General features: G+C 44.3%; 1 protein-coding gene across 3 annotated transcripts in view; it reads right to left on the bottom strand.

The window, feature by feature from the left end:
- Positions 1 to 24,972, bottom strand: part of SGCZ (sarcoglycan zeta) — a 1,566,603-nt gene that overhangs the window by 1,207,731 nt on the left and 333,900 nt on the right. For all 3 annotated transcript variants that reach the window (XM_075347076.1, XM_075347075.1, XM_075347074.1), the window contains exon 2: positions 16,544 to 16,625. The gene's annotated coding sequence lies outside the window, so the exon portion shown is untranslated. The remainder of the gene's footprint in view (positions 1 to 16,543; positions 16,626 to 24,972) is intronic.

Below are 24,972 nucleotides of genomic sequence, written 5' to 3' on the forward strand. Positions count from 1 at the left end.
TTTCATTTTGAAAAGAGGGGTCAAGTGATGCCAGTCAAGTGGGGTGTGTGTGGCCCAATTAGTGGAAACGAGGGAGACTGTGGTTGGAGTCCCCTCGCTTTTCAAAAAAGAACCAAGATGAACAAGTCATGGCTCTCAGAGGACTTTTCTTCCCCTGGGTCATCCAGGGGAGGCGAAAGGCACACGTATTTTTGAGAGTGCTTCATGCAAAGCATCTGTTTCATTTTGAAAAGGGGGATCAAGTGATGCCAGTCAAGTGGGGTGTGTGTGGCCCAATTAGTGGAAACGAGGGAGACTGTGGTTGGAGTCCCCTCGCTTTTGAAAAAAGAACCAAGATGAACAAGTCATGGCTCTCAGAGGACTTTTCTTCCCCTGGCTCAGCCAGGGGAGGCGAAAGGCACGCGTATTCTTGGGAGTGCTTCATGCAAAGCATCTGTTTCATTTTGAAAAGGGGGAATAAGTGATGCCAGTCAAGTGGGGTGTGTGTGGCCCAATTAGTGGAAACGAGGGAGACTGTGGTTGGAGTCCCCTCGCTTTTCAAAAAAGAACCAAGATGAACAAGTCATGGCTCTCAGAGGACTTTTCTTCCCCTGGGTCATCCAGGGGAGGCGAAAGGCACACGTATTTTTGAGAGTGCTTCATGCAAAGCATCTGTTTCATTTTGAAAAGGGGGATCAAGTGATGCCAGTCAAGTGGGGTGTGTGTGGCCCAATTAGTGGAAATGAGGGAGACTGTGGTTGGAGTCCCCTCGCTTTTGAAAAAAGAACCAAGATGAACAAGTCATGGCTCTCAGAGGACTTTTCTTCCCCTGGCTCAGCCAGGGGAGGCGAAAGGCACGCGTATTCTTGAGAGTGCTTCATGCAAAGCATCTGTTTCATTTTCAAAAGGGGATCAAGTGATGCCAGTCAAGTGGGGTGTGTGTGGCCCAATTAGTGGAAACGAGGGAGACTGTGGTTGGAGTCCCCTCGCTTTTGAAAAAAGAACCAAGGTGAACAAGTCATGGCTCTCAGAGGACTTTTCTTCCCCTGGGTCATCCAGGGGAGGCGAAAGGCACGCGTATTTTTGAAAATGCTTCATGCAAAGCATCTGTTTCATTTTGAAAAGGGGGATCAAGTGATGCCAGTCAAGTGGGGTGTGTGTGGCCCAATTAGTGGAAACGCGGGAGACTGTGGTTGGAGTCCCCTCGCTTTTCAAAAAAGAACCAAGATGAACAAGTCATGGCTCTCAGAGGACTTTTCTTCCCCTGGGTCATCCAGGGGAGGCGAAAGGCACACGTATTTTTGAGAGTGCTTCATGCAAAGCATCTGTTTCATTTTGAAAAGGGGGAACAAGTGATGCCAGTCAAGTGGGGTGTGTGTGGTCCAATTAGTGGAAACGAGGGAGACTGTGGTTGGAGTCCCCTCGCTTTTGATAAAAGAACCAAGATGAACAAGTCATGGCTCTCAGAGGACTTTTCTTCCCCTGGGTCATCCAGGGGAGGCGAAAGGCACACGTATTTTTAAGCGTGCTTCATGCAAAGCATCTGTTTCATTTTGAAAAGGGGGATCAAGTGATGCCAGTCAAGTGGGGTGTGTGTGGCCCAATTAGTGGAAATGAGGGAGACTGTGGTTGGAGTCCCCTCGCTTTTGAAAAAAGAACCAAGATGAACAAGTCATGGCTCTCAGAGGACTTTTCTTCCCCTGGCTCAGCCAGGGGAGGCGAAAGGCACACGTATTTTTGAGAGTGCTTCATGCAAAGCATCTGTTTCATTTTGAAAAGGGGGATCAAGTGATGCCAGTTAAGTGGGGTGTGTGTGGCCCAATTAGTGGAAACGAGGGAGACTGTGGTTGGAGTCCCCTCGCTGTGTTTTACATGATTTTCGAAGGGCATGCCTAAGAGGTTGAGTTTCATCATCTGCAACTTGTTGGCAACAGAAAGGCTGCCTTTACACCCTTTTGAGACCGAGGATTTTCGAGACCTTATGCCCATTGCAGTGCCCCAAGAGCCGATGGCCAGTCGTCACTCCTCCAAGAAAGGCGTGCCCGCGCTACCACAGCAGGTCGCACACAACCCCACCGATTCCTTGAGAAACTCTGTGTGTGAGAGGGTGCATTTCACCACAGATTCTTAGACCAGTAAGCATGGACAGGGGAGTTACATGTTGCTGACTGGGCACTGGGTAACTATGGTGAGAGATGGAGAAGGGATTGCTGTACAAGTCTTGCCGTCCCCACGACTTGTGTGTCAATCCTTCCTCTGTATGTACAAGTTCCTCCACTGCTTCTGCCTCCTCAACCTCATGTGGGTCCTCCACCTCGGCCCAAACCCTGTGTGGTCAGGCCATCCTTCCTTGTAACTGCGCCCAAGGAATCCCACACACCTCCTTACTATGCTGGCAGCAGAGCTCAAGGCCATCAGGCGGTCAAATGTTTACTTTGAAATGTAGGGGAAATATGAGACACCGCTGAGGAATTTTGGACGGTTAGCTCTGGAGAGTGAGACTGAGTTTCATCAATGATTGTCTACACTCAACCAGCAGTCAGGGAAGGTCGGGTGCGACAATGATGCAAACCAGTCTGCGACCCTTCTTCAGGGCAATGTGACACACGTGCCTTGTATGGCTCACATGTTGAACCTGGTTGTCCAGCAATTTTTAAAACACTATCCCGGCCTACATGGCCTTCTGCAGAGGGCTTGGTGTAACGCCTGCCTGGATCGACACACTCAGATGGGCTGTAAAGGATAGGCTAGAGGCAAGCCACTCATCAAGCTGGACACCCAGAACCCTGAAACCCTTTAACCCCTATACAGTGATTTGGAATTACACAGGGCCCAAGTTGATCAATACCCGTGGAAGGCTGCAGTTCCAGAGAATAGTAGTCATGCAGGGTCAAAAACATTAATTGAGGAAGAGGAACAGAATGGGATGGCCAGGACTTAATCAGAAAACAAGCAGAGGTGAAATGCGGATCGGCCAACGAGGTACATAAACAGCAAGCAGGAAAAGTAGTCAGGTAACAAGCACACAAACTCATAAAACTGAACTGGGGGTAACAGTAACAAGAGGTTCATAGCTTTGTCTGGCAGTGGTCTGCAGACAGGAAGGGCCTAAAAAAGGGTGTGGTATCTTCCCATTGGTTGTAGCTGAATGATGGTACTTCATCTACTAGACCTTGTACTAACCAATAGGCCAGACCGCATATCAAATATACAAGTTGGGGGTTACTTGGGGAATAGTGATCACAAAATAATAAGTTTTCACGTATTCTTTAGTAAGATGTATAGTAGAGGGGCTACAAGGACACTAAACTTCAGGAAAGCAAATTTTAAACGGTTGAGAGATGATCTTAGTGCAATAAACTGGGATGATGTACTAAGTAATAAAAGTACACAAAGCAAATGGGAGACTTTTATGAGCATCCTGAATAGGGCTTGTGCAGAAAATATACCCTATGGGAACAAACATGCTAGAAATAGGAGGAAACCCCTATGGCTAAATAGAGCTGTAAGGGAAGCAATAAAAGAAAAACAGAAAGCCTTAAAAGAATTAAAGAGGGTAGGTAGTGATGAGGCATTATATAATTATAGAAAATTAAATAAAATATGTAAAAAGCAAATTAAGTTAGCTAAGTTTGAGACAGAGAGACTCATTGCGAGAGAAAGTAAAAATAATCCTAAAATATTCTTTAACTACATAAACAGTAAAAAACTGAAAAGCGATAGTGTTGGCCCCCTTAAAAATAGTCTTGGTGAAATGGTGGAAGGGGATGAGGGTAAAGCCAACCTGCTGAATGACTTTTTTTCTACGGTTTTTATACAAGAAAATGCCATGGCAGATGACATGACCAGTGATGCCATAAATTCACCCTTGAATATTACCTGCTTAACCCAGCAGGAAGTACGCCGCCGCCTCGAAATCACTAAGGTTGACAAATCTCCGGGCCCGGATGGCATACACCCCAGAGTACTACAGGAATTGAATTCTGTGATAGATAGACCATTATTTTTAATCTTCTCAGATTCCTTAATAACAGGGTCGGTACCGCAGGACTGGCGCATAGCAAATGTGGTGCCAATATTCAAAAAGGGGACAAAAACTGAGCCGGGAAATTATAGGCCGGTAAGTTTAACCTCTACGGTTGGTAAAATCCTTGAGGGTTTCTTGAGAGATGCTATACTGGAGTATCTCAAGAAAAATAACCTTATGACAGAGTATCAACATGGGTTTATGAGGGATCGATCCTGTCAAACTAATTTGATCAGCTTCTATGAAGAGGTAAGTTCAAGCCTGGACCAGGGAAATGCAGTGGATGTTGTGTATATGGACTTTTCAAAAGCTTTTGATACGGTGCCACACAAAAGGTTGGTACATAAAATGAGAATAATGGGGATAGGGGAAAATATGTGTAACTGGGTTAAAAACTGGCTCAGTGATAGGAAACAAAGGGTGGTTATTAATGGTACGTACTCGGACTGGGTTTCAGTTCATAGTGGGGTACCACAGGGGTCAGTATTGGGCCCGCTTCTTTTCAACATATTTATAAATGACCTTGTTGGGGGCATGCGGAGTAGAATTTCAATATTTGCAGATGATACTAAACTCTTCAGGGTAATCAATACAGAGGAGGATAATTTTATATTACAGGGAGATTTATGTAAATTGGAGGATTGGGCTGAGAAGTGGCAATTGAAGTTTAATGTAGATAAATGTAAGGTCATGCACTTGGGTAGAGGAAATAACATTTATGATTATGTACTTAATTGTAGAACACTGGGTAAAACAGACACAGAAAAAGACTTGGGTGTATGGGTGGATGGTAAACTTCACTTTAGTGGACAGTGTCAGGCAGCTGCTGCCAGGGCTAATAAAATAATGGGATGTATTAAAAGAGGTATAAGTGTTCATGAAAAAAATATAGTTCTACCTCTGTACAAGTCACTAGTGCGACCGCACTTAGAATACTGTGTACAATTCTGGTCACCGATATATAAGAAGGACATAGCTGAACTGGAGAGGGTGCAAAGAAGAGCGACCAAGATTATTAGAGGAATGGGGGGCCTGCAATACGAAGACAGGTTATTAAACTTGGGGTTATTTAGTCTGGAAAAACGAAGGCTTAGGGGAGATCTAATCACAATGTATAAATATATGAGGGGACAGTACAGAGACCTTTCCAAAGATCTATTTACACCTAGGCCTGCGACTGGAACACGGGGGCATCCGCTACGTCTTGAGGAAAGAAGGTTTAATCATAATCACAGACGAGGATTCTTTACTGTACGAGCAGTGAGACTATGGAACTCTCTGCCGCATGATGTTGTAATGAGTGATTCACTACTAACATTTAAGCAGAGCCTGGATGCCTTTCTTGAAAAATTTAATATTACCAGTTATGTATATTAGATTTTATGACAGGGTATTGATCCAGGGAACTAGTCTGATTGCCGGATGTGGAGTCAGGAAGGAAATTTTTTCCCCATTGGAACTTGTTTGCCACATTGGGGTTTTTTTGCCTTCCTCTGGATCAACATGTTAGGCTACGGGTTGAACTAGATGGACTTAGAGTCTCCCTTCAACCTTAAAAACTATGATACTATGATACTATGATCTGTGAGATACCCACCACTTACATTCAGCCTGTGGTTCTGTATCTGTCAAGGTAACGCAACCCAGTGGGTGACCATAACCTGCGTCCACCTGCGCCGCAGGCATCGACTCCTTTCCCATCATCAGCACTATGCATGAAAAGGAACACTTAATTTAGGTCACTCCTCAAACTCATTGGAAGTGTCGGAACACCACTATACAATTTTATACACAGAGAAAATGTGGTATAAATCCTTTTATATAAAAATAATCTTTATTATGAATACATTAAAATACAGCAAGTAAGTCCTCAAGGGGTTAACTGAAATGCTGGATTAGGTCAGTAACAATAGCAGTAGTTGTGGACAGTTTGCAACATGACATACAAACAAAAGATCATCGTTTTTAATTATGACAAGAATGTAATACAGTGGTTTACACGTAAGCACACACTGAGATATCCTACAAAAAACTATTTGAAGGTAATGTACCCTACTTCAAATATTACCAATATGATCACATTATCTATATGTCAAGTCCATAGCATAGTTGTAATACGGCCAAAGCCTTGGTTAATTAGCCAGGAATAGTACCGGCTAACGCACCCACAGCCCACAGTTTTTTCACAGTTATAAAGCCAAGGCTACTAACCACTTCACAGCAAGTCCAGGCAACCACCAGTCCCTACGCGCGTTTCACCTCTTCTTCGTCCCCTGAAGAACGAGTGGTGTCAGATCAAGGACCTATGCACCCTTCTACACAGTTTACAAATGTCGACGAAGATGTTTAGCACTGGTGATGCCATTCTCAGCGTGACAATTCTGGTCATCTACAAGATGGAGCACACTGTAAGCATTATTCGGAGTCAGGTGTTGGTCCAAGAGGAAGGGGAGGAAGTACAGGAGGAGTCATATGTAGAAGGGATAATAAGATCTACAAGGTCCATACGGTGAGCGGCACCTAGGCGTCAGTCATGGTGGGGGATAGGGATTAACAAGGGCGCATAGTATCAGCAAAAATTGTGCACAGTTGCACAGAGTGAATCTCAATGCTTTGTAATGGATAGGAGGAAATGGTCTTTTTGTCCACATCTGAGGGACCGAGGGCTGGCTGCTGTGCTGAGATGGCATTGAGTACGGTGTTCCTGCAGAGTTGCACTTTTGGTCATATACCAAATGAGTTGAAAAAGGACAAATGCTGGTGGCAAGGGGAACAGGTGTGTTGGAAAGGGGAAAAAAGTTTTTGTCCGTGGGTTTGTTGGTTAAGTAAAAGTAACATTTGATGAAGAAACACCTTCTGTTACGGTGGGACTGGCAGATTTGGATAAGGTGGTATATACTATGTTACCGCTATATAACGAAAATTAATAAGAAAAGAAAGAGAAAGGTATATATCCCCATCAGCAGTCAGTGTCCACCGTGCTCCCAGATGGAAAAGGAGAGGTTGGCAACTGGAAGGTTAGGTGGAGGATACAGAGCTGTGTGGCTATGAAACTAATAGTAGCCTGAACCGAGTTAGACGCCACTCGGATCTGGAGACTGGGAGCCCTGTTAGCGTCACAGGGTCCACACGCCCACCCAGCCCAGGAACTCCCTGTTAACATCACAGGGGCCATTGAGTACGCTGACCGTGTGCATTGGGGCAACACCGGTGGACAGCAGGCGCATCAGCAACAGCAGGCCTGTTAATGCCACTGGGCTGCACAAGCAGGACTTGTAGGACAGGATCTGGTCTTAACCGTTCTGCGTTACCAACTGTGGTGGCGGCCTGCATCGATGCCCTATCCCTGCCTACCTCTGGCCTAAAGCCGCAATGGGTTCAACACATGGAGGTGTGCTCTTTCGGAGCATAATAGAAGACTGCACACCTCCTTGTTGGCTCCAGCCCGTTTTATAACCTGGGTCCGCCCCAAACCAGGCTGGACCACAATGCACCTCCTGGAGACAAAAGCAGAGTGACACGTCATGAGTGGCATAACTAGCGTCCTATTTGGAACCGCAACTTCAATAATGACCTCATGGCTGCCACGACACAAACACCTCACCAGTCATCGTCTGACCATCAATAATGAGGTGACAAGTCATAGGGGCGGGCCTCTGTACGCAATTTGGGAGTGGCCTGGCCACATCGTCAGGACACCTGATGCCCTGTGGTCTATATGGGCCCCCCACATCAGGGGCAGGGCCAAAGAGTTCATTACCGGACCTAGTCTCTGATGCAGTAAGTGCCTGAGCATGCTCAGTAGCATGAAATACAGTCTCTGAAAAAAGACTATCAGCTTTATTTTGTCTAGGCACAAAACAGGACTTAGACCCGGCACGGAATGCAAGTACCTGTGCAAAGAGGCTTTTCGCACTAAGTGTGGGAGCATGCGCTGTATCCCGAAATGAAGACTTAGCCTCAGGAATGGCACAGTCAGGCTGAGCATACTCACTAGGCGAAACACTGTAGTTAGGTTGCAGCTGGGGTAAATCGGCACACGCATGCGCACTAGCTGCCTCTCCACACTTACACGTGGAGGAGAAATTGCTCTTCGGGTGTGGACTTGGAGATGCTGTCTATGAACAGAAGGAAAAGCTAAAGGAAGCCTCACTTTCTATCCCTCCGAATGATCAAATGCAGCAAGGAATTCCCTGAGTTTGCTATAAAATTAGCGTAGCAAAATGTGCATGAGGGTGTCATGCAGAGGTGCTGCAAATAGATTTGCACCAGTGTGACACTAATGGAAGTCCAACAGTCACTTCTTGTATGCCACTAAATGGCAGTATTTTTTGCTATCATTATAGCTTATTAAAAACAGAGCAGGAGGGTGTCCTGCACAGGTGCTAGAAATAGCTTTGCACCAGTGGGACAATACAGAAGTCCAACAGCCACGTTTAGGATGCCACTAAGTTCACTCAGTGTTTGCTAGTATAATGGCTTAGTAACAATGAGTTTGAGTGTGCAATGCAGGTAGACGTGCTGCAAATATTTTTGCACTAGTGGGACAATAATGAAGTCCAACAGCCACTTTTAGGATGCCACTAAATGGCAGCATTTTTTGCTATCATTATAACTTATTAAAAACAGAGCAGGAGGGTGTCATGCAGAGGTGCTGCACATAGATTTGCACCAGTGGGGCACTAATGGAGTACAACAGCCACTTCTTCTATGCCACTAAATGGCAGCATTTTTTGCTATCATTATAGCTTATTAAAAACAGAGCAGGTGGGTGTCCTGCACAGGTGCTAGAAATAGCTTGGCACCAGTTGGACAAGAATGAAATACAACAGCCAGTTCTATGATGCCACTAAATGGCAGTATTTTTTGCTATCATTATAGCTTATTAACCCCTTAACGACCTTTGACGTACTGGGTACGTCACGGTGACATGGTGCTAAACCACGCTCGCCACTGTCCCCGCCGCTGCTCTGGATCCACCGCTGTCCCCTCCACCACGCTCGCCACTGTCCCCGCCGCTGCTCCGGATCCACCGCTGTCCCCGCCGCCACGCTTGCCACTGTCCCCGCCGATGCTCCCCATCCACCGCTGTCCCCGCCGCCGCTCCCGATCCACCGCTGTCCCCGCCGCCGCTCCCGATCCACCACTGTCCCCGCCGCCACTGTCCCCGCCGCCACGCTCGCCACTGTCCCCGCCGCCACGCTCGCCACTAACCCCACCGCCACGCTCGCCACTGTCCCCGCCGCTGGTCCCGATCCACCGCTGTCCCCGCCGCCGCTCCCGATCCACCGCTGTCCCCGCCGCCACGCTCACCACTGTCCCCGCCGCCTTGCTCGCCACTGTCCCCGCCGCCGCTCCCGATCCACCGCTGTCCCCGCCGCCACGCTCGCCACTGTCCCCGCCGCCACTCCCGATCCACCGCTGTCCCCGCCGCCGCTCCCGATCCACCGCTGTCCCCGCCGCCGCTCCCGATCCACCGCTGTCCCCGCCGCTGCTCCCGATCCACCGCTGTCCCCACCACCACACTCGCCACTGTCCCCGCCGCCGTCGCACCCACCTTTTTCAGCCGCTGCTGCCCCCGAATCGGCCCTCACTGTTCCCGATCAGCGGCCGCCGCCTCCTTCATCGGCTGCCCCCACATGTGCTGCAAGCCACCCTCCCCCCACATGTGCTGCAAGCCACCCTTCCCCTGGGGCCCCCCCTCCCCGATCTGCTGCCTGATTTCCCATCCTCTTCATCTACTGCCCCCTCTCACCCTCCTCAATCTGTTGCCTCCTTCATCTGCTGCCTCTTCTGTCTGCTGTGACCCTGCTGCCTAGATCCATCCTGTAAGGTAGGTATCCCAATCTCACCTCCCTCCCCCCCACCCTCTGCCGCTCCTCCATCCGCTGCGCCATTTCCCATCATTTATCCGCTGCGCCCTTTCCCATCTTCTGCCGCTCCTCCACCCGCTGCGCCCTTTCCCATTTTCCATCCGCAGCGCCCTTTCTCATCTGCCGCCCCGCCCTCTCGCATCGCATTATCCAGCACAGTTGCTCGCTTCCAGACTGCAGTGGATGATGCGATGCGAGACTCGTGCATTGCTCTCATGTTTGGCACTGGTCTTAGTGCCAGGCGCTCATTTTTTTTTTTTTTTTATTCATTTTTTTTTTTTTTACTGATGTCTGTATTTTTTATTTCGCCAAACTAATTTTTTTGTATGGGGGGGTCTAGTTTCCAAAATGGGATCACATGTGGGGGAGCTTCATTGTTTAGGCACCTCAGGGGGTCTCCAAATGAAACATGGCGTCTGCTAATAATTCCAATCAATTTTACTGTGAAATGGCGCTCCTTATCTTCTGAGCCCCGCCGTACGCCCAAACAATTGATTTCCACCACATATAAGGTACCTGTGTAAACAGGAGAAATTGCACAATACATTTTATGGTGCATTTTTTCCTGATACCCTTGTGGGAAAAAAAGCTACCTGTTTAAAAAAACAATTTTGTGGTAAAAAAAAGAATAAAATATTTTCACGGCTGAACATTACAAACGTTTGTGAAGCCTCCAGGGGTTCAAAGTGCTCACTAAACAGCTAGATAAACTCCATGAGGGGTCTAGTTTCCAAAATGGGGTCAATTGTGGGGGAGCTCCATTGTTTAGGCACTTCAGGGGGGTCGTCAAACGCAACATGGCGTCCGCTAATAATTCCAACCAATTTTGCTGTGAAATGGCGCTCCTTGCCTTCCGAGTCCTGCCGTGTGCCCAAACATTTGATTTCCACCACATATGGGGTATCTGCGTACTCAGGAGAAAATGCACAATACATTTATGGTGCATTTTTTCCTGATACTCTTGTGATAAAAAAGCTACCTGGTTGAAACAACAGTTTTGTGGTAAAAAAAAATGTTTTTCTTTTCACGGCTAAACGTTATAAACTTCTGTGAAGCCCCCAGGGTTTCAAAGTGCACATCAAACATCTAGGAAAAATATTTGAGGGCTCTAGTTTCCAAAATGGGGTCACTTATGGGGGAGCTCCATTGTTTAGGCACCTCAGGGAGTCTTCAAACCCGACATGGTGTCCGCTAATGAGTGCAGCTAATTTTGCACTCAAAAATTCAAATGGCGCTCCTTGCCTTCCGAGTCCTGCCGTGTGCCCAAACATTTGATTTCCACCACATATGAGGTATCTGCGTACTCAGGAGAAAATGCACAATACATTTTATGATGCATTTTTCCTGATACCCTTGTGATAAAAAAGCTACCTGGTTGAAACAACAGTTTTGTGGTAAAAAAAAAAAAAATTCTTTTCACGGCTCAACGTTATAAACTTCTGTGAAGCCCCCAGGGGTTCAAAGTGCACATCAAACATCTAGAAAAAATATTTGAGGGCCCTAGTTTCCAAAATGGGGTCACATATGGGGGAGCTCCATTGTTTAGGCACCTCAGGGAGTCTTCAAACCCGACATGGCGTCCGCTAATGAGTGCAGCTAATTTTGCACTCAAAAATTCAAATGGCGCTCCTTGCCTTCCGAGTCCTGCCGTGTGCCCTAACATTTGATTTCCACCACATATGAGGTATCTGCGTATTCAGGAGAAAATGCACAATACATTTTATCATGCATTTTTTCTGATACCCTTGTGAAAATACTAATTTTTATGGCTAAAGTAACATTTTTGTGTTAAAAAAGTAACATTTTCATTTTTTCGTCTACATTGCTTTGGTTGCTGTGAAGCTCCTAAAGGGTTAATAAACTTCTTGGATGTGGTTTTGAGCAGAGTGAGGGGTACAGATTTTAGAATGGGGTCACTTTTGGGTATTTTCTGTCGCCTAGGTTTCTCAAATCACTCCAAATGTGATGTGGTACCTAAAAAATTTTTTCTGCAAATTTTGTTGGAAAAATGAGAAATTGCTGATGAACTTTGAACCCTTCTAACTTCCTAACGGAAATTTTTTTTTTTCAAAAATTGCGCTGGTGTAAAGCAGACAAGTGGGACATGTTGTTTAGTAACTATTTTGTGTGACATATCTTTTAGATTTATGGGCATAAATTTTCAAATTTTGAAAATTGCAAAATTTTCAAAATTTTCGCCAAATTTCCGAAATTTTCACAAATAAACGCAAAACATATCGGCCTAAATTTACCACTGACATGAAGTACAATATGTCACGAAAAAACAATCTCAGAATCGCCAGGATCCGTTGAAGTGTTCCAGAGTTATAACCTGTCAAAGTGACACTGGTCAAAATTGCAAAAAATGGCCGGGTCTTTAAGGTGAAAACAGTCTGGGGCTGAAGGGGTTAAAAAAAGAGCAGGAGCGTGTCTTGCAGAGGTGCTGCACATAGATTTGCACCAGTGGGGCACAAATGGAGTACAACAGCCACTTCTTGTAAGCCACTAAATGGCAGCATTTTTTGCTATCATTATAGCTTATTAAAAACAGAGCAGGAGGGTGTCATGCAGAGGTGCCAAAAATAGCTTGGCACCATTGGGGCACTAATGAAATACAACAGCCAGTTCTTGTATGCCACTAAATGGCAGTATTTTTTGCTATCATTATAGCTTATTAAAAACAGAGCAGGAGGGTGTCCTGCACAGGTGCTAGAAATAGCTTGGCACCAGTGGGACAATAATGAAATACAACAGCCAGTTCTATGATGCCACTAAATGGCAGTATTTTTTGCTATCATTATAGCTTATTAAAAACAGGGCAGGTGGGTGTCATGCAGAGGTGCTGCACATAGATTTGCACCAGTGGGGCACTAATGGAGTACAACAGCCACTTCTTGTATGCCACTACGTTTACTCAATTTTTGGTATTATAATGTCTTAGTAAGTAACAATGAGTTGGAGTGTGCAATGCAGGCAGACGTTCTGCAAATATCTTTGCACTAGTGGGACTATACAGAAGTCCAATAGCCACGTTTAGGATGCCACTAAGTTCACTCAGTGCTTGCTAGTATAATGGCTTAGTAACAATGAGTTGGAGTGTGCAATGCAGGCAGACGTGCTGCAAATATCTTTGCACTTGTGGGACTATACAGAAGTCCAATAACCACGTTTAGGATGCCACTAAGTTCACTCAGTGTTTGCTAGTATAATGGCCTAGTAACAATGAGTTGGAGTGTGCAATGCAGGCAGACGTGCTGCAAATATCTTTGCACTACTGGGGCAATACAGCAGTCCAACAGCCATGTTTAGGATGCCACTAAGTTCACTCAGTGTTTGCTAGTATAATGGCTTAGTAACAATGAGTTTGAGTGTGCAAAGGGCAGGAGGGTACAGTGGCAGGGTTGTGGGTCTCTGGGTAGAGGAAAGGAAGCCTGCCTTTCTATCCCTCCTAATGGGGAAATGCAGCGAGGAAATCCCTGACCTTAGCTACACAGACGCTGTCATCTTGTGTAGCTGTTAAACTCTGTTTTCACGGACCTGTCACCTATGGCTCTGACCCTGCCGGTATGAGCCCTTAAAAGGACTGATAGAAAGTGCTATCCCTAAGCTGTCCAGCGCTGTGTATGGAGCGTACACAGCAGTATCGGCGATAGGAGCTGCGCCAGTGATGTCTGACACCAAGGACGCAGAAGCAGATAATGGCGTGCTGGAGGAAAATGTCCGGTTTTATAATGCAGGGACATGTGACATGGACATCCTATCACACATGCCGTTGCTTCTCTGGCTAAAAGTCCACTTAGCTGTGTGTGTGTCTGGGATTGGCTGACATGCTGGCCCGCCCCACTACACGCGCGCGCTTAGGGAAGGAAGACAAGGAAAAAAAAAAAATGGCCATTATACATACAGCAGTGATCTGAATGCGCTGTTCCCGCACACTATACACTGAAATGTCATAATAGTGTGAGTCACAGAGTGACTTACACTATTACAGCGGAAAGCCAGCTAGGAATTAGCTGTTTTTTTTGCTGCTAGAACCATTCTCGAACGTATCTAGAACTATCGAGCTTTAGCAAAAAGCTCGAGTTCTATTTCGATCTAGAACAGCCCCCAAAATCACTCGAGCCGCGAACTGGAGAACCACGAACCGCGAACCGCGCTCAACTCTAGTCAGAAGGTGGGAAATCAGGTATGCAGAGGGAAACCCAAACAACAGACAGGAGAGGGAAGTCAGGGGCTGGGACAGGCAGACAAACCGGGGAGGGTCAAAGTCAGGACACAGTAGCAGGGTGGCAGAACAGATCAGGAACACTCACCAGAGCCAGTATACAAGCTGTAAGGCAGAAATATCACTGGTCCTCAGCCATAGGTAGAGCGGCATTATATAGCGTCCTGGGATCCAGAACGAGGCAAGGGAAGTTAACCCCTAACATGACCAGGCCAGAGCTGGGTGTAACCAGCAGTAGGGAAAAGCCGGCCTGGACCATGACACCTAGCCCATCTTTTGGAGCAAAAATAATATAAGGCCCTGTCTTATTTTCTGAGACACACAGGTATATAAATATCATATCTCTGAACGCAGCTTTGCTATTTCATATTGAGATGGTGCACTGAGTTGTGCCAGTTTTTGCTCCCAGCTAAGCATGTCAGTGTCAGTGCCTATGAGGTTCTGGATATGATTGTTTAGTATAATATTCTGCAGTTTAGTTGGAATGCATAAAAGAAAGCATTTAATCCTTCTGCAACTGCACACTCGCTGAACATGTATTTTTACGTTTACAAATATAACACATGTTGCTTGACATAATCTGAAGTTGTGCTAGGAGTAATGCCTGAATATGTCTAAATCGCCAAGGAAGATTTTCAGGGATGTAAAATAATAGTTTCAGATTAGGCTCCTTATGGCGTGGCGTACAGTCCAAATGTCACAGATACACTTCTGCACACCTGCGGCATTTCAGAACTAGAAGCAGGGGACAAGGTGTTAAAGAAACGTGGGAAACCAGCCAATGGTACGTAGAAAAGGAAACAGCAGAGTACACAAATGACATCGATGAACTCCGTAGTGATAATGACAATAATTTATTCTGTTGCAGTCATCCTTCACATTCATAAGTACAATGTGTACTGCTCTACACGGAGTTGTGCATTGTCTGACGGAGACACATGAAAGTATTCTGGGTGCACAGAATCCATAGTTAGAAGGAATCGATTATCTGTTTTAGTTTTTATTGAGTAATGCAACAGATTCCTTTTTCCTAATATGTTTTTATTTTTTGACGATAAATTACTTTATTCTACTTTCTGTACATAAATTTGAGGGCATCTATTATTTTGCGCTTCTGGTAAGAGAATATACAGATATCTTTTGCAGAAGCCATATAGACCTTAAATAATCATAGAGAGGATCAGACCCACAACATTTTCTAGGCCTTCTCTGTGACTTGTGAATAGAGCTGCGTTGCGACCATCATCACACATTTCATGCCAAAATACAAGTGAAATTCACCCACAATGTGCTCTGTCATTGTTATCATTGGGAAATCTGTGTCGCCATTCCTATGGCCATGGATTCTTCTGCCACAGATTTGAGAAAATAACAATTTACTTGTAAGGCTGGGGTCAGATGATTGTATAACATGGACGACAATTGCAACAAAATACCCATACTGGCCCCGGCTCTCCTGACTTGAGCGCGACAGCTTCATGTATTTCTATGCAGCTCTCACGCTTAGGTCAAGAGAGCCACTGGCTAGTCTGGGCATTTTGATGCGATCATTGTCTGTACTATATGGCTGTCTGTCCCTGGCCTTAGGCCCCCTTCACATGTCCGTGATTCTGGTACATATGTTATTGTTTTTATAAGTACCAGTATCACGGACATATGCTGACCCATTAAATTCAATGGGTCTGCGCACACATCAGTGATTTCTCACTGACCGAGTTTCTATGTGGCACACACGTGTGTCCGTGTGCTCCGCACAGAAACAAGTCCATTTTTTTCTGGCATAACTGATGTCCTACAGACCACACAGTGGTGTGATCTGTGTAACATGTACCAGAATAAACACGTACATTTAAAATAAAAAGCTTTTTAAAGTCACCCATGTCTACTGGGGCTGTCTTCGGCGCTGCTATCACTAGCTTCCAGGCCGGCTAATTATGCTCATGCATACTCACTTCATAGCCAACCCAGAAGTAGCAGCAGCGGGGAGACATTGGTGGCTGGACACTGCATCATGGGATATTTCAGCACCATGAACAGGTGAGTATAAGTGCCTGATCTCCGTGTATTATCACGGATAGCACAGGGAGATCACACGTGTGCCAAAATCACAGCACATGAAGGGCCATATGCGTCTTTAACACGCCAGTAAAAAAGATGTGTTTTTCACCAATGTGTGAAGCGGTTCTTAAAGTGGTTTCCAAAAGATTTCAGGTGGAACCTCCATGATCAAATTAGCCCTAATTAATGTGACTAATGCACATGGAGACAGTTCAAAGTAGAAATCATAGATTTTCAAACAGTAAATTTGCTAATTGATCGTATCCTCAAAGATTCCAGTGGTATAAGAAGTTAATGCAGAATGTAACCACAATTTGATTTTACTTTATACGGAAGCCTTTTTTATAAATAATCTCTAAAAATGAAATCCAACATACATACCACCATCGATGTATAGTTTCATCCCCAGGATCACCAGTCCAAAGGTTCTGAGTCACTGAGATACTGAACACATGGTAACAACCTGTAACAACAAACATATAGAATTATATTATTTGGATATTTACAGTTCAATACAATTTTTTCCTTACGTTACACACTGATACATGGTGTTCATGTGTAAATATATTAAGATTAAAAGTGCATTTATAGTTTGGACAAACTTTTTTTTAGAAATCAATAATTAAACCTCAGTTTAGAATGATCAAGATCCCAATCAGCAGCGCCTCCCAATGCAAAACAGATCCTGACCTAAATCAAAGCCTATAATCCCCCCTCATTGCCTTGAGTAGGAAAAGTAAGTGACCACATTCCAGGTTAATAAGTATAACTTTAATTAATTTAATATTTGGAGCAAAATGTTGATAGCAGCCACCAACACTTCAGCATCATAGCCAGAAACTATTCCAACTCCAGAGCCGACCTATGGAACCAATATGTGAACTTTGATTTTGTGGAATGATCAGAAAAGTGACAAAGCGCATTATAAAATAAGGAGATGCCAAATAGACTTTCTTTTATCATATAAGCAAGTCAGATCATGGCTGCAGTATTCACAGTACAATGCTGCTCTATCCAATTCTTAATAATTAATATTTCATTCACAGATCCTGAACCTTTGCTGGAATGTAACAGATTTTTATTCCTCTTTTTGGTGTTTTTTATGTATGTACATATGATATATTAGCGTAGGGACCCACAAACATGAGGATCCGTGACGCGGATTGTGGGCTTCCGTACTATGGCCATATTACCTACAACTACCTCATATATTTATTTATTCTTTTGCACAGAATATTTATACAGGATGCAGCCAGGCCTCTTAATGTTAGGCCTTGCATACTATACTCACTGTCCCTGCATGGAGCACATATTTAGTACTGGCGCAGCCCGCTTGCATCTATTGTGGTGGGCGTAACTAATAGGCTGCATACCAGATACTGTGTGCCTGCATGTGTGAACAGTGACCTATGCAAGCCACAAGTGTGCAATTTTTTCTACCATCTCCCTTTGCACCTGCGATGTCTCCATTTATTGGAGGCTTTGCTGCATCCTGGCAGTGCATTAGTTTTTTGGCCTGGGCAGTTTACATCTTCTGCCATTAGTCTGTGAGTTTTTGCTTAACTTTTGGAGGTTTTTATTCCTCTTTTTGGTGTTTTTTTAATGTAACAGATTCCAGTGGAAAGAGAGGTTTCTAGAGACAAGCACAGTGATAAAGTGACTGTGGACACCCTGCACACATGAGCATAGTCGTTTTACGGCTTCACTTGTCCTCAGGAAAGTCTCCTTCCATGGGAATCCACTTGTCACGCTAGGTATGGTTAAGTAACAAGCGAATGGTAAAGGGAAGGGAAACCCTGTGACTAGGGAAGTGGGAGATGGTGACTCCTGACCAAACCGAATGCTGGTCCCTGGGGTCCCTCAATACTCCAAATAGGTTCCACACCTATGCACCGAACCAGATTCTTGACCTTAGGTATCCCTAGTGCTGGACCCTAAATAGGCAATGGATGGGATGAGCTCTTCATCAACCCTACTAAAGACGATACAAGGAGGACACATGGGGATAAAAGCATGAAGTAATTATCCACAGATGACTCAGGTAGAAGTTCAACAAAATTTAAGCCACAATACTGCAGATGAGTACAAGCCATATTCTTGCAACCAGAGCTTGAATGAACTGAGTAATATCACAAACTCAAGTCTAAGGAAAATTGGAATATTTAAGCAGAAGGGGAATACTGATAATCAGCAGCTGGACAGAAGGAGCACTCCCCTGAGTTCTAAAGGGAAAGAAATGAGAACCGAGCTGGAAAGCTACCTAGTACAATGAATACTGACAGCAGGAACAATAGAACAATAGAAAGTCTGGGAGAATTTTGCGCTTCCAAACGATGTGACCTTCTATTGCCAGAAACCACATGACAGTCTGTCACCCATGACACCTCTAAGTTCTGATAAATTTTGGACAGAAAAGTTAATAATTTATAATTAAATTATCATATAAAATTTTTACTTATTCATTGTATTCTTTTGAATGCCAAGGTCTTCTCTCTTAGTGGCCAAACATTTAACCCCTGCACACCTGCTTGTTTTTCATCTGGCTCTATGAAGCTAGAGGTGTCAATCAAAGAAGAGTGAGTGGAGATAGTTCAGACATTGAGGTCCGTATACAGATGACGAATTATGCTTATGTGAACTCGACCTAACAATTTCACGAGAATACATAGTTGCATTAACAAAAATATTCCTGCTTTACTGATCTGTATATCTTGTTTTAGAAGTCACTTCTTTGTAAGCCAGTACGCTTTTAATCTGAGCGAAACCACTAACTGTATTTATGTGTTTGTACATTGAATACGAAACTTAAAAAAAAGATTTTATGAAACTACTAAAACTGGAAGTGTCTGCTCATGTTAAAGTAACGAGCTACCTTCTTACAACACATTCTTATGGTAGTATAGTAACACTTTGAAGGAAATTTAGTAATGTGTAGTCGAAATGTGGCACAAGCTGTCTGCTGGAAAATGTTTGTTTTAACTTTTAACTCATTTGTGTTTTTTACGTTAGAAAAAAAGACTGGCTAAATGAAGCATTTTTATCAAAGATGTGAATTTTTGGGGCACATAATATAGATGTTGTTCATGTATACATTTAATGCAATTGCCAATAGTCATAGTGATCATTCAGGTTTGAGCAGTCATTTGTAAGACAGTGGAAAAAATCTGGAATAAAAAAACTAAAATAAAAAGGAAATATCTATATAAGAATAGTTTTTTATGTTTTCCATTGTAGTTAATGAAACCAAAAAAATTGGCTGCCACACCTGTTGGTATAAAGGCAAATGTGATGGTGCACGTTCACGCAGTGGACGTGAGCAGACAAAACCTAGAATAAAAATCAATGAGTAAATACCCTGCAGTAACTAAATTGGTAACTATTAGTAGTTCATGTAAATAGAGGGCACTTGGTTAATAATGATGAGTGAGCACTATTATGCTTAGGTGCTCAGTACTTTGTAAGAGCAGTTAAAAGTGCGGATGAGCTCAATTCGAGCACCTGAGTGTAATGGAAGTCAATGGGAAAAGATTTCTTTGAAAAATGCCCATTGACTTCCGTTATACTCGGTACACAGGTTGCGCCCATCCGAGTATCCAACTGCTTCTAACGAGTACCGAGCACCCGAGCATATTAGTGCATGCTCATCACTATTAGGGTTTGTGCGCACTACATTTATTATGCATTTTTGACACATTTTTTGGTGCAATTTTGTGATAAAAATGCATATATATCCTTATTCCAATCCTTATGTCAATAAGAAATCTGAAGTGCTATGCGCACATTGCTTCTTTTTTCCTTGCAGTTTCGGGTGCAGAAAAAAGAAGCAGCATGTCAATTGTTGGTTTTCCCTGCATTTCCAGCCATTGATTTCACAAAAAAAAGCTGGGCACAAAAATGTACCCAAAAATGCTCCAAATACCCACCAAAACGCACCAAAACCTCATGTGTTTTTTGGTGTGTATTTCTGCCACAAGGTACAGATTTTGGTGCTGAAAAATTTTGCAGCAGAAACTTATCATGCGCACACACCTTTAGTTAGCATTATTTTGATTGAAAGAGAATAAAAGCCATCTCAGCGCAAGAAAGTGCACCCAATCGGAATAGTCTCGAACTCTAGTTTATATTAAGCGATAACATATTGATTGAGAATATAACTACTAACTATTGTTCAGGGATATGATAACCATTCGAAGGGACTGCAACACTCTGACCCCCTTCTCACTCTTGACTGTGCTTCAATTCTTTACACAAAAGGAGGTTTAAGGGGGTGAAAGCACCCGCCCCCGTTGTTTGTGCATCACGGTCAAATCGCTGCACAATATCGTTAGGAACCATCACACGGACTTACCTGCCTAGCGACGTCGCTGTTGCCGACTAACAACCTCATTTCTAAGGGGGCGGTCCGTGTGGCGTCACAGAGGCGTCACTAAGCGCCCATCCAATAGAAGTAGAGGGGCGGAGATGAGCGGGATGTAACATCCTGCCCACCTCCTTCCTTCTGCAGTGCCGGCAGCCGCAAGTAAGCTGCAGTTCGTCGTTCCCGAGGTGTCACACGTAGCGATGTGTGCTGCCTCGGGAACGACGAACAACCTGCGTGCTCAACAATCAACGATTTTTTAAAAAGGAACGACGTGTCGATGGACAATAAGGTATTTTCCATCGTTAACGGTCGTTTGTGCGTGTCACACGCAACAATGACGCTAACGATGCCGGATGTGCGTCACGAAATACATGACCCCGGCGATATATCGTTAGATACGTCACTGCATGTGACGGGGCCTTTACAGCAATGCCATACTGGAGAAAAGCCTAAGGAATTAAAGACATCAGACCCTTCCCTATCTTTATGTTAGGACATATCATAAAGGTACAGTATACCATAACATTCTATAAGTGAATGTTCCCTACGTTTCTCTGTCAGTTGGGTGCATTCTTTTTTTTTCGTAAATTTGTGCCCATATATAAAATTTAAACCAACACTTTTCAAACTTTGCTGAGATTCATTGTATCTTTTTTGAAATGCAGATGTCGGCTTACATAGTCAGGTTTTACATAAGTTTGTATATTATTGTGAAGAATTCTAATAATTATAAACAGTAAAAAGATATACTTCAAAGAAAACCACTGTTTTTATTTATAATACCTGTGGATGGAAAGATCAGAATTCTAGAGAAAATTCCAAGTATGAATTGTGGCAATTTATTCACTTTGCTACATTTATCCTGACAAATGCATGCGTATTTTGTTATTCAATGTGCAAACACAATACAGCAATGCTTTTATAGCAGAAAAACATTTTAGTCAATTATTGAGCTCCATTTTACTAAGAAAGTGTTGTTAAATATTGGATTTTGATGCAAAATATCTTCAGTTTTTGCAATTCATTTGCAAACATGATCGACACCTTTTGTGTTTCAGTCATATATTTCATCTTGGCTACTCCAGTATTTCATGAATATTCATGAAATCAAGATGCCGTCCTGAAACAGGCTTACAAAACCAACACATACAAGGTTGCAGCTGCACAATTACATTTCTGTAGACAAATACTTTTATTGTGAAACTCTCCAGTTACTGAACACATGTAATATCAGTCATTTCATTCCTGGTGCATCTGAGTCCACCAATTTTTATAGTTAAAATAGGATAAATTGCAGCCAGGGTAAGGCCTCCTTCACACATTAGTGATTCTGTTACGTATGTTGCAGTTTTCATACATACCAGAATCACGGACATATGCAGACCCATTAAAATCAATGGGTCTGCGCACACATCAGTGAGTTCTCACTGACCGTCTTTCCATGCAGCATACATGCTTGTCCATGTGTGCTGGAGAGAAGTCCATTTTTCTCCAGCATCACTGGTGTCACACAGACCACACAGTGATACACGTAACATGTTCCAGAGAAAACACGTACATTTAAAATGAAAGATTTTTAAACTCACCCATTTCCAGTGATGCTGTCTTCAGCCGCTGCTGTCTCCTGCTTCCAGGCCAGATAATTATGCTGATACATATGCACTGCACAGGTGACCAGGAAGTAACAGCAGCGGTGAGGCAGCAGCGGCCGGACACAGCATCACAGGATGCTTCAGCAGCGCTAGGGACAGGTGAGTATAAATGCCTGATCTTCATGTATTATCACAGATGGCACATGGAGATCAAATGTGTATTAAAATCATGGCACAAGGAGGGATATATGCATCTATAACACGTCAGTGAAAAATGTGTGTGTTTTCGACTGACATGTGAAGGGGGCCTAACAATGGCTAATATTTTTTTTTTGTATCATGTAAAATAATAAATAAAATAAATCAATAATAATTGATACCAGACATAATTTGTAATATTTGATAGTGCTCAGGCAGTGTCACATGCAGCAGTCATGCGGCTTCTCACTGACACTGCAATATTTCCATGGATTCTCTACATAAATACTTCCTTTTGCAGGAAAATAGGTGTTTCACTTGCGCAAACGCAATGGCCATGAGATCTTGCAAGTGAAACAGTTGTTTCCCTGCAAGTTAAAGTGATTATTCAGGGAAACAGTGGAATGACTGTAGTGGTAGAAACGTTTTGTGGCTTAAAGTCAAATGTGTGCTGCATGTGACCCAGTATATAAGATCCAATGACCATACATAAAACTGATACTGTCCACAACCATCAAAATATTGGCCACTGTATTCACATAATGATAATTAATAGTGATGAGCGAGTACTAAAAAGCTCGGGTGCTCGAAGCTCGGGCCGAGCCTCCCAAGATACTCGTGTACTCGGGCCGAGCAACGAGCCCAATGTTATCCTATGGGAGACCCGAGTATTTTTGTGAAATGACCCCCCGGCAGCATGGAGAAACCCTAAAAATGTCACAAAAGTCTCAGAAGAGTGCTCAAATGACATGGCAACAGCATGGGGAAGACCCCTTGAAGCATTTATCACTCAAAAGTCACAGCTGTGAACAATTTTGTCCGCGTTTCACGCCATTTTTACGGACTCACCAGAAAACCTTCCAAAATGACCCCAAAATGATTTTTCATGGCAGAAATGTTAAGGGCACATACGCAATAGTGAGATAGAGCTGGTGTATGTTACTTTTTGAGATTAATACATGAAAGATTTTACGTGAAAACATTGTGTGGCACTCCGATGTCCCTGAGAAGAGACGTACATGAAGGCCTCTTGAGTCTAATGTGCCCATTTTGAGGAAGTGAGTCTTTGTAGTATTTTCCTTTGCCAGGGCAGTCCAAAATTGTGAGGTTCACCAATGCCCCTGCATACAGACGTGCATGAGGGCCTGTAAACCTGAAGTGCCCATTGTAAGGAAGTGGGTCTATTTTAGTATAGCCCTTTGCCAGGGCAGCCAAAAATTGGGAGGCTCCACGTTGTCCCTGGATAGAGACGTGCATGATGGCCTGTAAACCTGAAGTGCCCATTGTAAGGAAGTGGGTCTATTGTAGTATAGCCCTTAGGCAGGGCAGCCAAAAATTGGGAGGCTCCACATTGTCCCTGGATAGAGACGTGCATGATGGCCTGTAAACCTGAAGTGCCCATTGTAAGGAAGTGGTCTATTGTAGTATAGCCCTTAGGCAGGGCAGCCAAAAATTGGGAGGCTCCACATTGTCCCTGGATAGAGACGTGCATGATGGCCTGTAAACCTGAAGTGCCCATTGTAAGGAAGTGGGTCTATTTTAGTATAGCCCTTTGCCAGGGCAGCCAAAAATTGGGAGGCTCCACGTTGTCCCTGGATAGAGACGTGCATGATGGCCTGTAAACCTGAAGTGCCCATTGTAAGGAAGTGGGTCTATTGTAGTATAGCCCTTAGGCAGGGCAGCCAAAAATTGGGAGGCTCCACATTGTCCCTGGATAGAGACGTGCATGATGGCCTGTAAACCTGAAGTGCCCATTGTAAGGAAGTGGGTCTATTTTAGTATAGCCCTTTGCCAGGGCAGCCAAAAATTGGGAGGCTCCACGTTGTCCCTGGATAGAGACGTGCATGATGGCCTGTAAACCTGAAGTGCCCATTGTAAGGAAGTGGGTCTATTGTAGTATAGCCCTTAGGCAGGGCAGCCAAAAATTGGGAGGCTCCACATTGTCCCTGGATAGAGACGTGCATGATGGCCTGTAAACCTGAAGTGCCCATTGTAAGGAAGTGGGTCTATTTTAGTATAGCCCTTTGCCAGGGCAGCCAAAAATTGGGAGGCTCCACGTTGTCCCTGGGTAGAGACGTGCATGAGGGCCTCAAAACATTAAGTGTCCATTGTCAGGAAGTGGGTGTATTATAGTATAGCCCTTAGGCAGGGCAGCCAAAAATTGGGAGGCTCCACGTTGTCCCTGGGTAGAGACGTGCATGAGGGCCTCAAAACATTAAGTGTCCATTGTCAGGAAGTGGGTGTATTATAGTATAGCCCTTAGGCAGGGCAGCCAAAAATTGGGAGGCTCCACGTTGTCCCTGGGTAGAGACGTGCATGAGGGCCTAAAAACATTAAGTGTCCATTGTCAGGAAGTGGGTGTATTATAGTATAGCCCTTAGGCAGGGCAGCCAAAAATTGGGAGGCTCCACGTTGTCCCTGGGTAGAGACGTGCATGAGGGCCTCAAAACATTGTTCCCATTGCAAAGGAGCGGGTCTCCTGTCGTTGTAATGTCCATTCTGCAAAGAATGGGCGAAAAAATTTACCACTGGGGGTATACCTGAAACAAAGGCCTAAGTATTGCAATTTGTAACGGTCATCATCATGGTGGCGCATGAGGAGAAGGAGGAGCAGTCCAGCGATTATCCAAAGTCCAGAAGTGTGTACCCATGGGTGAGTG

Source organism: Anomaloglossus baeobatrachus, chromosome 1, assembly GCF_048569485.1.
Source record: "Anomaloglossus baeobatrachus isolate aAnoBae1 chromosome 1, aAnoBae1.hap1, whole genome shotgun sequence".
Classification (NCBI taxonomy): domain Eukaryota; kingdom Metazoa; phylum Chordata; class Amphibia; order Anura; family Aromobatidae; genus Anomaloglossus; species Anomaloglossus baeobatrachus.